This window comes from Papaver somniferum, chromosome 7 (genome assembly GCF_003573695.1).
Source record: "Papaver somniferum cultivar HN1 chromosome 7, ASM357369v1, whole genome shotgun sequence".
NCBI classification, from domain to species: domain Eukaryota; kingdom Viridiplantae; phylum Streptophyta; class Magnoliopsida; order Ranunculales; family Papaveraceae; genus Papaver; species Papaver somniferum.
The window spans coordinates 237084596-237099562 of record NC_039364.1 but is presented as its reverse complement, the minus strand read 5'-3'; positions in this window follow the sequence as shown (position 1 = coordinate 237099562).

The following is a 14967-nucleotide window of genomic DNA, read 5'->3' as shown; positions in this document are numbered from 1 at the left end:
TTTTACCCTCACAGATTCTATATCATCACGTGATCAAGATGAGCTATGAACGAAAGGCCAAAGAATGATCATTCAAGCCAGGGGAGTACGTCTTGAAGAAAACTCGAGCAACAAAAATTGAATCAAACTGCGGAAAGCTCAGAGAAAATTGGAAAGGTCTGTATGTAGTGGTCATGCCCGCAGCTTGAGGTTTCTACTACCTAAAGAACCTCGACGGTACTCAAGACTCAAAACCATGGAAGCCATGGAATTCATTCCACCGAAGAAGTTTTATCATTAGCTAGATTCTCGTAGAATAATCTTTGACCAAATCCTACTTTGCTGCACTCTTTTTCCTTTATGATGGTTTTATCCCACTAGGTTTTCCACGCAAAGGTTTTAACGAGGCAGCTGTTGTCGGACGATAGGTATTTATCTTGTTATTTCTGTTCAGATATTTAATCCACCATTATTTTGGTAATCCATACCATTTCAAAATTGTTTATATTTAAGCTAACTGTGGAGGGTTCGAATCCGCAGCCAGTCAAATATGGAAAAGCAGTATAGTTTGATTTTGTTGTCATCAAAATCTCCAATACCTAGTAGATATGGTAAATACACAATTTGAGCATTTTTACCATATGCTGAGCAAACCCCCATCATTTGGGATGTCAACAATTGTGGCGAACATTTTCACTTGTCCAGGCATGGGAAAGTGTACACATTTCAACTGTACGTGCATATTGAATGGTAGGATTGATTGGCCCCCTGCGCGAATTCAAGATAGTAGAACAAATCAAATTCTCATTCCATGCGCTAGCAAAATGCAGTAAGGAAGTGCACCCTTGCGTGAGCATTGAGCAGAATGACACTAACTACTTGCTGGGAGCGAGTTACGTATCACTTCAATTATGACGAAAGTCATTTGGAGGCGAGATACTTAACACCTCACCAGAAATACACAACTACCTGGGGAGAGCTGCACAACACTCTAACAACATGCTTAGGGGCGAGTTATGTAGCGCTCCAGAATTCTGCCACGAATGGATTTAGGGAACTTGTACTTTTTAACCCATAACATGTTATGGATTAAGAGAGGGAGATGTTTGTACCCTAATATTTTTCACAAAGAATGGGCTTACTAGAGCCTTATAAGCATTGCATATGCTGGCCCAAGTACGGAGACCTATGGAAAATAGCAAAGCATGATGGGGGTACTAAAATACACCACCAAGAGGTCAACTTAATACAATTTTGAGAGTTCAACTTAATGAATCTCAATCAAGGAATTATATGAAGAGCTTATATCTCTCTCATAATTAATTTTTTTAAAGAACCAAGTCTGTGAACCTAATCATGTGTGAGAGTACTTGGGCGATTCCAAGAATCAATCAAGTCGTATCCAACAAACATGGATATACTTTGATTGATTAACATACAACCTGTGATATTTTGATTATAAAGATAAACAATATAATGCGTGAAAAGAAATAACACATACACCAGAAATTTTATTAACGAGGAAAACACAATTGCAGAAAATCCCCGGGACCTAACCTAGATTGAACACCAAACTGTATTAAGCCGCTACAAACACTAGCCTACTATCAGAACTTCAGACTGAAATGTAGTTAGGACCGAATTAAGCAGTCACATAAATGTAGTTACATTCGCGCTCGTTACGCCTCTTGAATCCCAGAAGGACTCCATGAAATTGATTCCCATAGCTGACATCCTTTACATCCTAAAAGTTGCTTCAACTCAATTGAGGACTTTAAACCAATCTACCCCCCCCCCCCCCCCCCCCCCCCCCCCCCCCCCCCCCCACAGATAAGCATATATGTGATTTCCGTAATGATCAAAGATCAAGGTGAGGTAAGAAATCGATAGCAATAGACAAAGTATAGATAACTTCAAAATCCGGTCTCATGACTAGCGAAGAGAGACTTAGATTATTATCCACCTCAAAAGTTGAAAGTTGTGGAATCAGAAAGTCTGAGACGAAGTTACTTTGTGATTTATATCTATCTTATTTGGATGAGCAACTCAACAATCAAAACAAGATCAGGATACTCGAACTATCAAGATAAAGATAGTTGGACCTGGCTTCACGAATCCCTAGGTGAAGTCTTTTTAGTCGCTAAACCCTAGAAGGGTTTGAAGGAAAGGAAAACTCTAGTTTACAACTAGGACACACAAAGATAGTGTCAGGGATTCAAAGATCCCAGTTGTCCGGGGTTTTCAAGACCAAGGTTGCTTTAGGTTTAAGCTAAGATAGATTTGGAACAAAGCAATCAGTAATCACCGCTAGATGAAAAAATTGACTTGAAATTAAATAACAGAATATACACTTGTACAAAGACCTGCTCATGTAGGTTAGTCAGATCTAGCCAATTACACAGTAAGCTTAACCATTTTCATATAACAGACTAATATTGAATCACACATATGATCAAAGATGTCTAGATAGTGTTTTTAGAACGTTATTGAAATGCCGATTATCTCATAGAAATAATTCTGATGCATCTTAAAATATTCGACATGTTAAGTACGTGTACCGGGTACGTGTACTCTACCTTGTTCGTGACAATTTTTTTCATGGTACATGTAGCGGGTATGTGTACCCTTAAGACAAAAACGAGTTCAAGAATCCACAGAACTTTTCCGGTTTCCGTATCGGGAATGGATACCCCTCCGGTTTCAAAACCAACAGTTCATATACGGTATGCATAGTTGGTATGCGTATCATTCTTGGTTCACGAGCAACAAACTTTTTTTGGTATGGATACCGGGTATGCATACCAAAAAATCGTTGCCGAACTACAACTACGTCGGTACGTGTACATGGTACATGTACTGCGGCTCCGGACTTATAACACTTCTCCCAGTATGTGAACTGGTATGCATATTGTTCTGTATCCAGATTAACAGTAGTTTTATATATGTCTAATAATCAATATGAAACATTCCCGAATAACATCAATGACACTTATCACTGTTCCAGGCTATTTTCAAATGATTAAATCTTGAATCATGATTATGTCATAAGCAATGAATTGTTTTTCACCAAATTCATCAAGTATGAACCAATGTTCTTAAGCTTATATAGTCATATTCCGAGAATATATTTAATAGAAACTTAACTCGAAATTTCTACTATGCATTGTTAGTGCACTGCTCTGTCAAACTCGCAAGTGTTTCTATCTCAAGATTGTTTGTCCAGTTTAGTTGATCAAAACTATAATCATGATTTCTAGTCTACTTATAGGAGTTTCGGACTAGGATAGATTGTGTAGTTGAGCTTTAGACTTCACGACGCTTACAACTGAAGACGAAGATCTACTGAAGAACTCGGAGGAACTTCATCAACAAAAAGTATGTGGAGACTAAAACTTATCTACCACTCATAAGTCTATTTTATTCTATTCTATCTCTTATTGAGACAAAAGTCGTAAAGTGATATAGACTTTCATATCATACACATTTGTTATTTCGAGATGAGTATAACTCGCTTATCCATTTCTTGAAATATGTTTTGGTAGCTTTTTGCTTTAGCTACATTCATCATTATTCTTGACGAGTTTAGTTGGAAACAATTTATTTGTTGGAAACTAAATAATAAGTCAAAAGATGATCATGTGGAAATTTCCTTGAAACATCTTACATGATTTGTATGAGACAATCATTTGATGTCGACTTGGAAAGTTTCGTATTGATCATTCGATCACTTGAAAATTTCTTATAAGCTAATGGTTTTTAGAGACAACTATTGTCATCTTCTAAGAATGTTTCAATGATTGCAATGGGAGTTTAGAACTAAAACCCATGTCTGGAAAACATCACAATATGCGTACTTAGTGTACAAACTGTGTTGGTATGATTCAGGTCAGGAAACCAAGTTTGCATACCAGTATGCAAACGTTTTTTACTGTCAAAGTACGGTAACCTAGTTTCCATACCACTATGCGAACGGTTCTACCTGAGTTAGGTCCGGGATGACAGTTTTCATACCCGTTTGCAAACTGTTGGACAAGACCAAAATCCGGAACTAAAGTTTGCGTACCCGTTTGCAAACTTAGTGGTCAAAGTTCTAAAATCGGTTTAGTATGTTTACATACTCATGAAAAAATACATTTATGAAATAAGGAATGCAATCTTTACAAACCATGGCTTAATGTTCATGAACTGATTCTTGTAGTTTGTATATTACGAATCAATTCGATTTTGCTTCAATTGGATCTTTGTTAGAGCATTGCTAGGTCGAACTCGCAAGCGTTGCTATCTCAAGATTGTTTGTCAAATTTAGTTGTCAAAACTATATGTCTTGATTTCTAGTCTACTTATACCTAAGTCTCGTACTAGGATAGTTAAGTGTAGTTGAGCTCCAGACTCCACGGCGATCATCTTACGAAAACGAAGAACTTCTCAAGGAACCAGTGGAACTTCATCCGACTAAAAGGTATGTGGAGACTTGAACTTATCTATCACTCAAAAGTCTATTTATTTTATCTTCTACTCTTGAGACAAAAGTCGTATAAGTATGATAGTTTTCATACATACACATTTGCTATTTTGAGCCGAGTTTACTCGCCTGTCTATTTCTCGAAATATGTGTTGGTAAGCTTTCGCTTTAAACATTTTTCATCTTTATCCGTGACGAAAGTCATGATGACGTTTCAATCTTGAAAATAGCTTTGATGACAATAGTTGTGATTAACGACTATTGTAACATTATAGAAGAATGTTTCAATGATTGAAATATGGAGTTGAGATTACCATCTATGGATATAAGCATATATAGTGTGTTCGCACATTAGTGTATAAATTTATGTGCCAGAAACCAAGTGTGTGCATATGTGTGCATACGGTATTGGTAAAGGTGACAGGTTGGGTACGCGTAGCCGTACGCGTACTGGCGGAACTTTTCCTGCCGGAAAATTTTGCTGAGTTTGGAGTTTACTAACTCATAAACCAGTCACCTTAGGTACGCGTACCCGTACACGTACTGGCGGAACTTTTCTACCCGAAAAATTCTGCTGAGTTTGGAAACTAAAATCCGGTAGCTAAGGTACGCATACCCGTACGCGTACCCAAGCTGGTTATTTCTCAAATCAATAGTTCATGAACTTAAAAAATAAATTATAAGGAATGCAATCTTTGCAAACCGTGGCTATATTGTTCATGAATTGATTCATCAAATAAATCAAACCGATTTTGTTTCAATTGTGTCTATGCATAAAGACCTAAGCAATTGAACAACTCTTCAACTAGTTATTTTGAAGTCATTTGAACTAGTTATGAGAAAGATGAATACGGTTAATATGAAAGTGCTCATAAGGCTAACCATTGGTTAACTATTTGTGAACCAACTATGTGTACAGGTTTAGGTACGGTTACTCAAACCTAAATGAAATACATTTCATTTGTGTGTGACAAGCTAAGTTTCGATCTAACGGTTGAAAGATATTAGCTTGGTTAAATCAGGTTTTTCATCTAACGGTGAATATTGAATGCTTTTTGTTACTAAGCTAACATTGATTGCAAACCCTGATTTGAAAACTATATAAAGGAGAACTCTAGCAACTGGAAAAACTAATCCCCACACCTCATGTGTGATACTAGTTGGTTTAGCTAGAGTCGATTCTCCTGTAAACTTAGGTTTCTCCCGAGACCCTATAGGTTAACGACTTAAAGACTTCATTGGGATTGTGAAGCCAGACGAAACTACTTCTCTTGTAGTTGAGCGATCTGATCTTGCCATTTTCTATTGGACGAGTTCAATTGAAAGATTGGCTTGAGATTATATCTCCGATAGGGCAAGATAAAAAGAAATCACAAACATCTTCGTCTCATCGTTTGTAATTCCGCAATATCTTGTTTCGCTACCATACGATTAAGATTATTGTGAGGTGATTGATAATTCTAGGCTGTTATTCGGGAATATAAGTATGGGTTATCAATCAGTTCCTGTTCACCTTGATTTTATCAAAAGACGGAACAAAATCGTAGGTTTATCTGTGGGAGACAGATTTATCTATTATCGTGGACTTTTCTCTGTGATACAGATTTGTTTATTCAAGTCTTCGACTTTGGGTCGTAGAAACTCTTGGTTGTGGGTGAGATCAACTAAGGGAATCAAGTGCGTAATATCCTGCTGGGATCAGAGATGTAAGGAGCGTAATTGTACCTTGAACCAGTGTGAGATTGATTAGGGTTCAACTGCAGTCCAAACCGAAGTTAGTTTGTAGTAGGCTAGTGTCTGCAGCGTCTTAATATAGTGTGGTGTTCAATCTGGACTAGGTCCCGGGTTTTTTCTGCATTTGCGGTTTTCTCGTTAACAAAACTTCTGGTGTCTGTGTTATTTCTATTCCGCATTATATTTTGTTATATAATTGAAATATCACAGGTTGTGTGTTGTATCGATCAATTGTGAAATCCAACCTTTGGTTGTTGATTGGAAATTGATTGATCCTTGGATACTGGTCTTTGGTACCATCCAAGTTTATATCTCTTGTATTTGATAAAGACTCGCATATTACTATTTGTTTGAGTATATATCAAACCGATAGATAGAGATATTAACTCCTTGATATACTTTTTATTAAGATTGAGCCTGACTATCTGGTTGATTCTCTTAAAAGTATATTAGAGTTAGTCCATACAGATTGCTAATCGAAATATTGGGTGAGGTTTTTAGACCCCCGCATTTTCAATTGGTATCAGAGCAGGCAAACACGTTCAAGACCTCAAAAGTCTGTGTTTGTGGCGATCTGACTCTATGGACAAAGGTGTTATCTCTAATAAACACGTCACCAGAAATAAAGACTATGTTTCTAATAAGTATGTTAAGGAGAAAGATCCCTCAATCTCTGTTATAGACGAACCTAGTGTTCAAATGAAACAGACTAACACTGACATGTGCTGTCTTCATGAATCTGACTCTGTTTTTCAAGAGAAAACGGCTAGAGAGAGTAAACTAATTCTAAATCTTGTTATAATTCAAGCTGATAGATTCAAACAGTTAAAATAACATGTCAATGTCCTTCTTGGTATAGTAAAAGACAGTGTCTCCAGTGAAAAGGCTTCTTATAAGGAAAATCCTGAAGTTCGATCAACTCGTATCTTACTTGAGGCAAAACTTATAAAGGATGCTTTAGAAATTGAACATCTTTTGAGTAAACTCTCCATTCAAGGATGTTCAGAAAAGTCTTCTATACCGTGTACTTCTATTCAAACTGAAAGAGTTCCAGTTTCATAAGTATTTTCAGATTTTCTTCCCACTCAAACTAATGTGCAGGGGATTCACACATCTGTTGGAAGAAAGAAATCTCCAAACGATAATGTTAGGTCTACAATCTCTAATCACTCCGGTGATCAGAAAGTGTGTCTCTTATTTGATTCAAAAGGACATATATTGCAAAAATGGAAACCCAAGTTGAAAAAAAATCGTTGGTTCAACTTCAACAAATACCTTAGATTTAATTCTTAAAGGTGTAACTGACATTCATATGTCTAAACCAATTGGTTTTAGTACACATCCTGTGTTTCCTACCAGGAAAGTCAGTTCAATGAGTTCCTCAAATGCACAAAAGCATAATAGACCTTGAAAAAGCGGGGGTACAACAACCACACCCAATATTTCGCTTAGCAATCTGTATGGACAAACTCCAATATAATTTCTAGAGAATCAACTAGACAGTCAGACTCAATCAAGATAAAAAAGTATATCAAAGAGTTTATATCTCAATCTCTCGATTTGATATATACTCAAGCAAATAGAAATCTGCGAGTCTTTATCAAATACTAGAGAGATAACTTGGATGGTACCAAAGACCAATACCCAAGTGTCAATCAATTTAAATCAACAACCTAAAGGTCGGATATTCTAATTGATTGAACAACGCACAACCTGTGATATTTCAATTATATAACAAAATATAATACGGAAAAGAAATAACACAGACACCAGAATTTTGTTAACGAGGATACCGCAAATGCAGAAAAACCCCGGGACCTAGTCCAGATTGAACACACACTATATTAAGCCGCTACAGACACTAGCCTACTCCAAATTAACTTCGGTCTGTAATGTAGTTGAACCCCAATCAATCTCACACTGATCCAAGGTACAGTTATTCTCCTACGTCTCTGATCCCACTAGGATACTACGTACTTGATTCCCTTAGCTGATCTCACCCACAACTAAGAGTTGTTACGACCCAAAGTCGAAGACTTTAATAAACAAATCTGTATCACACAGAAAAGTCTACGGTAATAGATATATCTGTCTCCCATGAATATACCTACGAGTTTTGTTCCGTCTTTTGATAAATCAAGGTTAACAGGAACCAATTGATAAACCAGACTTATATTCCCGAAGATTAGCCTAGTATTATCAATCACCTCACAATAGTCTTAATCGACACAGCGAAAAAGATATTGTGGAATCACAAACGATGAGACAAAGTGTTTGTGATTACTTTTATATCTTGCCTATCGAAGATATCAATCTCAAGCCAATTATTACAATTGTAATCGTACGAAAGAAACAACAAGATCAGACCACACAACTACGAGAAAGTAGTATCGGTCTGGCTTCACAATCCCAATGAAGTCTTTAAGTCGTTAACATGGTTTACAAGAAGAAACCAAAGGTTAAAGGAGAATCAACTCTAGCTTATCACAACTAGTATCACACAGAAGGTGTGGGGATTAGGTTTCCCAGTTGCTAGAGTTCTCCCTTATATAGTCTTTCAAATCAGGGTTTGGAATCAATGTTAGCTTGGTAACAAAGCATTCAATATTCACCGTTAGATGAAAACCTGATTTAGATTCAAGCTAATATCTTTCAACCGTTGAATCGAAAACTAGCTTGTTACACACAAATGAAATGCACGTTTCTAGGCTTGTGTAACTGTACCCAAACTTGTACATTTGTTGGTTCAACAATAGTAAACCAAATGGTTAGCCATATGATCACTTTCATATCAACCATATTCTTCTTCACCATAACTAGTTCAAGTGACTCAAATGAACTAGTTAGATAGTTGTTCAATTGCAAGGAAATCTTATGGAACTACACAAGACAAAATTGAAGCAAAAAAGATTTGATTCACTCGAATCGGTTCATGAACTATATAGCCACGGTTTGCAATTTGCATTCCTTAGTGTATATAAGAATAATTTCACAAACATCGTTTTTAGATATAACCTACCCAAGTTCTCGAACTGGGTTCGCGGACTTAAGTTCTGGACGGAGTTCACAAACTCCAGCAGAAATTCTCGGGACGAGAACTTCCTCCAGTTCGCGGACTTGGCTCATGCCACCATGCCGGTTCTCTTGATCAACAAAGTTTGCAAACTTCGGTTCAAGGAATAAGGACTTATACATATATGTGTTTTCACAACAATGCTTATATCCTCCAATGGTTATATAATCTAAACTCCCATTTCAATCATTGAAACATTCTTAGAGGACGTTGATATTCTATAGTTGTTATTCACAAACTATTTTTCGTCAAAGTAAGCAATTTTCAAAGTGATTGAAACTTGTCATGACTTTCGTCACTAGGTAAATATGAACTTGGTTAAAGCGAAAGGTTACCAACACATATTTCGAGAAATAGATAGGCGAGATAAACTCGACTCGAAATAGCAAATGTGTATAATCTAAGTCTATATAGCAAAACGAATTTTGTCTCAAGATAGGAGATAAATAGACTTTTGAGTGATAGATAAGTTCAAGTCTCCACATACCTTTTAGTCGATGAAGATCCACCGGTTCCTTGAGTAGTCCTTCGTCTTGTATGATGATTGTCATGGAGTTCTTGAGCTCAACTACACTTTCTATCCTAGTCCGAGACCTTAGCTATAGTAGACTAGAAATCAAGACTTACAGTTTTGATCACTAACATTGACAAACATGCTTGAGATAGCAACGCATGCGAATTCGGCTGAGATATGATCTAACAATCTCCCCCTTTGTCAATTTTAGTGACAAAACTATCAATACATATGGAATACAAAAAATAAATAAATTAACTTTTGTAGCTCCTATTCCATACGCCTAATCTTCAACATTACTCGAAATCTTCGTCACTTCCAAGTTTTCCAATGATCCCAAAGGTTGTAAGTTTTAGCATCATCGTTGTTGAAAATCCGTAGCTATAAAAACGAGAAAACAAGAGTTCTTAAACATTGTTATACAGTGTCGTAGTATCATTACACAACGTCAAAGTTCAATTGTATCACAACTTCAACAACAATACTATGGTGATATGTATCACTCCCCCTTAGTCAATACTCCATCTCACATGGAAACCACTCCCCCTTACATAATGATATGAAAACCATATGTATTTGTAGTGTGAACTATATATTAATTCTCCCCCTTTTTGTCAATAAAATTGGCAAAGGTACAAGAACGGGATCCTAATGAAATTTCTGAAAGAGACATTTCTTGACCAAAAGAAAGCAAAAATATATCATCTTATTTAGATGCAATCATAAAGCCGAAGTAAATGCATTCATCAAGGAGTTTATAAAGATACAAGATAACCCCTATAATACTCCACAGCCGCACTCCCCACAAAGATTTGGCAACTAAGCACAAGTTCAATTAAGAACTCTCCCCCATATATTGTCATTACCGAAAGAACAACAAGAGCGACCTTAATTTCAAAAGAAAAGAAGGATTTCTTTGGACATAACAAATCACATACAACTATGAATTTGAATCCAAAAAATTCAATTAAACTAACCACAAGAGAACCCATGATTAATTTAATCGGAAAATGCTCAAACATAAGTGAACTTATGGAGACTCAAAAATATACAATTAGATTAATCACAAGAGAACCCATAATTAATCTAATTGAAATACACAACCAAACTGATCACAAACAGTAATCAATTTAATTGGTCATTCTCGACATAAGAAAACTTACGGAGCAACAACTAAATAACCAAACAAGATGATTAATTTAGTTGAAAATGCTCGACATAAAGTACCTCACGGAACAACAACATAGCTAATCATAAAAATAATCAACCTGGTCGTTCAATGTTCAACATAAGACACTTTATGGAGCCTCACAGTAATACATAAAAATGGATCAGGGAAGATCAATACTGCGGAATACACACAGATTCATTCTATTTTTCATCATTATTCGCATAACGACATTCAATAGACATAGTCCTTGGAAACAAAAGACTTTAACCTATCTTTCATCAATAATCGACATAATAGGCTTAACTTTTATATTTGTCAAAAGTCTATTCATTCTTTTATCAATGCATGCATATCGACATATGAAAGACTTTACTTTTGACAAGGTATGGGACAGTCAAAGTTCACGGACGTAAAAACACATATCCCATAACAATATTGCAATATATAAAACCATAAAGATTAATACTGCAAAAATCATCTTCCAAACAAATTTAGAGTTTAAAACAATAAATCTAAAAACATGAAGATGAAAATGTTGGACATAGCTATGTGTAATCACAATAATGGCTATTCCAAACACTAGTTATTCTTCTAAACAAAACAAGAAAATAGAAGATTTACTAGGCAATAATACCTTTGAAGAATTCTTTATCGTCTCTGAACTCCTTGTCGTCAACATCCATTGGGACATAAGGTTCATTAAGGTAGGAGTTTATATCAATAAACCTTATCGACTGATGTTGTCGAACCAGGGCCTTCTGAATCTCATGAGTCTTATACACAAAAGCCTTTATTTGTTGAATCTCCTTTCACATCTCCTTCAACTCTTCAAGAACACCAGAAAACTTCTGAGAGTTTAAAGGAACGGCTCTTGGCTTCCTCACATTCCTTCTTTTTCTTTTCAAGGTAGGAGATAACGGAGATTTCTCTTTTTCCTTCATGATTGATGGCTTAAGAATCATATTAACATGTTTTCCATCAGAAGACATCATGCTTGGAGTATCCATACGTATGGGTTTGTGAGAGGAAATCACAAATTGAACTCAACAAGTAGTCTTGAGATAAAAAGAGGTTTTGAGGAAGGAAAAATGAATGTAGGGTTTCGAAACCTTTAAACAGGTTCGTACACGTCCAACTCACAACCCTATAAAGAGTAGAATTCTCGATAATAACCCTCCTTTATTGATGAACAAAAACTAAGAAAAGAAGAAAGAAAACTTTTCCTAAAGCCTGAGAGGTACAAAATAATTGTGTCTTTTGATCAGGCACATGAGACAAGATTTCCAAAACAACACAATCAAGTTGTGTTCCGGTGAAAAATAATTTGTCCACTACTTTCCTCTTGAGAAGAATCCACAGACCTCTGTCTATCAACATGATTCAGACATACTTTCTTCTCTAATGGTCTTGGTTTATCCTTGGAAACTAACTTCTTAGACTAAGATAAAATCCTACATACCTCAACGGTCTTCTGAGCAAGTTTAAGCTTATTTGCAAATTGATTTGCTCTTCGTTGAAGTTTGTTGACGTGCCTCAATTGGTGTTTGTACTTGTAACACCTTGAAAGTTCATGACCCTTTAGAGAACAATACGAGAACGTCAAACTAGGATAAAAGTCAGGCTTCTGAGATGTGCATGCAGTTAGACACATAGTCGAACCTAAAACATTACAAACATAGTTTCCAAGAAATGGGTCAAATTTTTTTCCAGATTAGTTGGGTTCTCTTCTGAAAGAATATTGAGGTTGATGTATGTATTGCTACAGTTACCAAAATCAATATTTTCACCAAGAAGTGCAACACTTGATTTCTCGTCTTCATTGGAATCATAGTTGTCAGACATTTCATTAATAGTTGCAGCAAGACCTTTTTTCCCGGTGTATTTTCTACGATTTTGGAACTCATTTGCAAAATGACCAAATCCCTAGGCATATCCTCATCATCAGTTTCATTTGTTTCTCTGTTTTTAGGAGGAATACGATTATGAGGTTTAACTGATGCTTTAGGCTTATCTCTAGAGAACCGTTTACTTCTCTTCAACAGAAGATCCCTAAACTGTCTTGTGATCATCGAGACTGACTTGTCAAGATCTTCATCTGATGAATCTATCTCAGAGTGATCATCTTCAGAGATGTACACTTTTTTACTCTTATCATGTAATTTAGTGTCCTTTTGTGCTTTGAACGCAATATCCTTAGTTTTGGATGAATGTTCGTGATCAAAGATCTTAAGCTTCCCAACCAACGTATTTTTGGAGAGATTATCAAGGTTATTTCCCTCAACGATGGCATGCTTCTTAGAGTCGTATCTAGATGGCAGCGATCTGAGAATTTTCATCACAATGTCCTTTTCAGGAATAGTCTTACCCAATGCAAAAGATGCATTAACAATTTCAGACACTTTGTGATTAAACTCATCAAATGAATCTTCATCTGCCATACGAAGGTTTTCCCAATCGGAATTAAGGTTTTGAATTCTAGCTTCCTTTTCACTTGAGTTACCTTCGATTACGGTTTCTAATATATCCCAAGCATCTTTATACCTCGTGCAATTTGACACATGGTGCTGAATATTTGGGGTAATGGCATGTATAATGGCATTCAAACCGTCGGAATTTTTCTTTGCAGCATTTATCTCGGCAGGGGTGTATTCACCAATAGGCTTGGGAACATTTACATCTCCAACTGCCACGACGGGAGCATTATAGCCATTACAACATATACCCATGATTGAAAATCACGTGCTTGAAGAAAAGCTCGCATAGCAATTTTCCACCATAAGTAATTAGAGCCATCGAAGACTGGTGGTACGTTAATTGAGATAGCACCTCTGTCCATAGAGTCAGATCGCTACAAACACAAACTTATGAGGTCTTTAACGTGTTTGCCTGCTCAGATACCAATTGAAAAAGAGGGGGTACAACAACCACACCCAATATTTCGCTTAGCAATCTTTATGGACAAACTCCAATATACTTTCTAGAGAATCAACTAGACAGTCAGGCTCAATCTAGATAAAAATTATATCAAAGAGTTTATATCTCAATCTCTCGATTTGATATATACTCAAGAAAATAGAAATATGCGAGTCTTTATCAAATACTAGAGAGATAACTTGGATGGTACCAAAGACCAATATCCAAGTGTCAATCAATTTAAATCAACAACCAAAAGGTCGGATATTCTAATTGGTTGAACAACGCACAACCTATGATATTTCAATTATATAACAAAATATAACGTGGAAAAGAAATAACACAGACACACCAGAATTTTGTTAACGAGGAAACCGCAAATGTAGAAAAACCCCGGGACTTAATCCAGATTGAACACACACTGTATTAAGCCGCTACAGACACTAACCTACTCCAAATTAACTTCGGTCTGGACTGTAGTTGAACCCAAATCAGTATCACATTGATCCAAGGTACAGTTATGCTCCTACGTCTCTGATCCCAGCAGGATACTACGTACTTGATTCCCTTAGTTGATCTCACCCACAACTAAGAGTTGCTACGACCCAAAGTCGAAGACTTTAATAAACAAATCTGTATCACACAGAAAAGTTTACGGTAATAGATAAATCCGTCTCCCACGAATATACCTACGAGTTTTGTACCGTCTTTTGATAAATCAAGGTGAACAGGAACCAATTGATAAACCGGACTTATATTCCCGAAGAACAGCCTAGTATTATCAATCACCTCACGGTAATCTTAATCGACACAGCAAAAAAAGATATTGTGGAATCACAAACGATGAGACGAAATGTTTGTGATTACTTTTATATCTTTCCTATCGGAGATATCAATCTCAAGCCAATTATTAAATTATACTCGTACGATAGAAACAACAAGATCAGATCACACAACTACGAGAAAGTAGTATCGGTATGGCTTCAGAATCCCAATGAAGTTTTTAAGTCGTTAACCTGGTTTAAAAGAAGAAACCAAAGGTTAAAGGAGAATCGACTCTAGCTTAGCACAACTAGTATCACGCATAAGGTTTGGGGATTAGGTTTCCCAGTTGCTAGAGT